Consider the following 2,500-nt stretch of genomic DNA (forward strand, 5'->3'; position numbering starts at 1 on the left):
CGTGCGCAAGGCTAGTGTGCAAGGCTTGTGCGCATTGGCAGGTAGCCCACCAGCATGCACGATCCAAATGCCACTCACGCGACAACACGGTGCCAAGCCGGGCATGGTGTGCACTCAAAACCAATCAACGGACAGAGGTCATGCGTCATGGGGGGGATCTAGCAAGGCCATGGGGAAGGTCATGGAGGACCTTGGAAGCAAGCGCAAGACGAGAGCGAATCGAACAAGGGGCCAGGACGGGGCCTTGTGCCCATGGTCTTCGCAAGACAGCGTCCAAGGCACCCGAAAGCCCAAGGGAACCCAAACCCGGCCGACACTTGCAATCGCACATGCTCTCTGCAACACACCATCAATGCCGCCCAACGGGGCCAGCACGAGCAGTCCTCCGCGGTCCCCTGGCCCTGCGCACGTTTGTCTTCGAAACCGAGCATCAATGCCACAGAAAGTGCCGGGGCGCCAGCTGGAGCCATCATCCGCGTTGCCATGGCTCGCTTGGCCTTGGCTTGCCAGGCCCCGACACGAGCAATCGCGCATTTTCTTTGCAACCGACCATCAATGCCGCCCAACGGGGCCAGCACGAGCAGTCATCCGCGGTCCCCTGGCCCTGCGCACGTTTGTCTTTGAAACCGAGCATCAATGCCACAGAAAGTGCCGGGGCGCCAGCTGGAGCCATCATCCGACGTGCCATGGCTCTGGTCCCATGGTCTTCGCAACCGAGCATTCGTGACACCCGCGGGGCCAGGACACCAACCCTTCCGACACGAGCATTCGCGCATGTTCTTTGGCCACACAACGGCGCCAGCACGAGCAAAATCATCCGCGGTGCGGTGGCCTTGCACGGCCTTTTGTCTTTGGAACCAACCATCAGTGCCACGGGAAGTGCCGGAGTCCCGGCATCCGCGGTGCCAAGTCATTGCGCCCTTGGTCTCTGCAGCGGGGCATGCCGGGCACTCCCAACCATTGCAAGCAAGCAAGCAAGCAAGAAAGAAAGTAAGTAAGTAAGTAAGTATTACATATAGGGGCGGGACATGCGGGGAGATCTGCGAAACGTGCATTACGGGGCACACGCGTACCTACCGGGGCATACCGACCCCTATTGGGGCACACGTGTGCATATCGGGGCATACCGGGCCTATCGGGGCACACGCGTACATACCGGGGCATACCGAGCCCTACTGGGGCACACGTGCGCATATCGGGGCGTACCAAGCCTATCGGGGCATACGCATGTATCCCAAGGCATACCGAGTCTATCCGGGCATACGCGTTCATACCGGGGCGTAACGGGCCTATCGGGGCATACTTGGGCATATCCGGGCAAAAAATGCCCAAAACTTGCGCAACCTTGGCAACCGTGGTCCATTCCTCTCTATATGCCTAGCCTTGCCAACCGTGGTCCATTCCTCACTATATGCCATGGCCTTGTGCCCATGGTCTTCCCAAGACAGCGTCCAAGGCCCCCGGAAGGCCAAGGGAGCCCAACCCAGCAATGCCCTGCTATGGCAAGCCAAGGCCAAGCATTCCGGTGCCTATCCGGGCAAAAATGCAATTCCTCTCTATATGCCTAGCCTTGGCAACCGTGGTCCATTCCCCACCATATGCCATGGCCTTGTGCCCATGGTCTTCCCAAGACAGTGTCCAAGGCGCCCGGAAGGCCAAGGGAGCCCAACCCAGCAATGCCCTGCTTTGGCAAGCCAAGGCCAAGCATTCCGGTGCCTAACCTTGGCAACCGTGGTCCTTTCCTCACCATATGCCATGGCCTTGTGCCCATGGTCTTCGCAAGACATCGTCCAAGGCGCCCAAAAGGCCAAGGGAGCCCAACCCAGCAATGCCTTGCTAGGACAAGCCAAGGCCAAGCATTCCGGTGCCTATCCGGGCAAAAACGCCCAAAGCATGCCCATTCCTTAGCCTATCCAGGCAAAAACGCCCAAAATCTGCACATTCTAGTGCCTATCCGGGCAAAAACGCCCACCAGCATGCCACCCTCCTATAGGGTTTGCGCAACCAACCAGCCTAACCACCAGTGGCAACCAAAGGTGCTGTTAGCGACGACTTCTGAAGACGCAACGAGACGCGACGTGTTTGCGCCCAGACGCGACGAGACGATGCGGGATCTGCGCCCAAGAATGCCTAGACCCGTCGACTTGATGCGGGATCAGCTCGCCCAAGCATGCCTAGTGTGCAAGGCCTGTGTGCAAGGCTAGTGTCCAAGGCTAGTGTGCAAGGCTCATGTGGAACGCTAGTGCGCAAGGCTAGTGCCCAAGGCTTGTGTGCCAGGCCCGTGTGCAAGGCTAGTGTCCAGGGCTTGTGTGCATTGCTTGAGTGCAAGGCTTGTGTGCATTGCTCGAGTGCATGGCTTGTGTGCAAGGGTTGTGCGCAAGGCTAGTGTGCGGGGCTTGTGCGCATGGCTAATGTGCACGGCTTGTGTGCATGGCTACCGTGCAAGGCTAGTTTGCATGGCTAGGGTGCAAGGCTCGCATGCGAGGCTAGTGTGCAAGGC

This window comes from Tasmannia lanceolata, unplaced genomic scaffold (genome assembly GCF_043159265.1).
Source record: "Tasmannia lanceolata isolate RefF3 unplaced genomic scaffold, GAP_Taslan_0.1 ptg000147l, whole genome shotgun sequence".
In the NCBI taxonomy this organism is placed as follows: domain Eukaryota; kingdom Viridiplantae; phylum Streptophyta; class Magnoliopsida; order Canellales; family Winteraceae; genus Tasmannia; species Tasmannia lanceolata.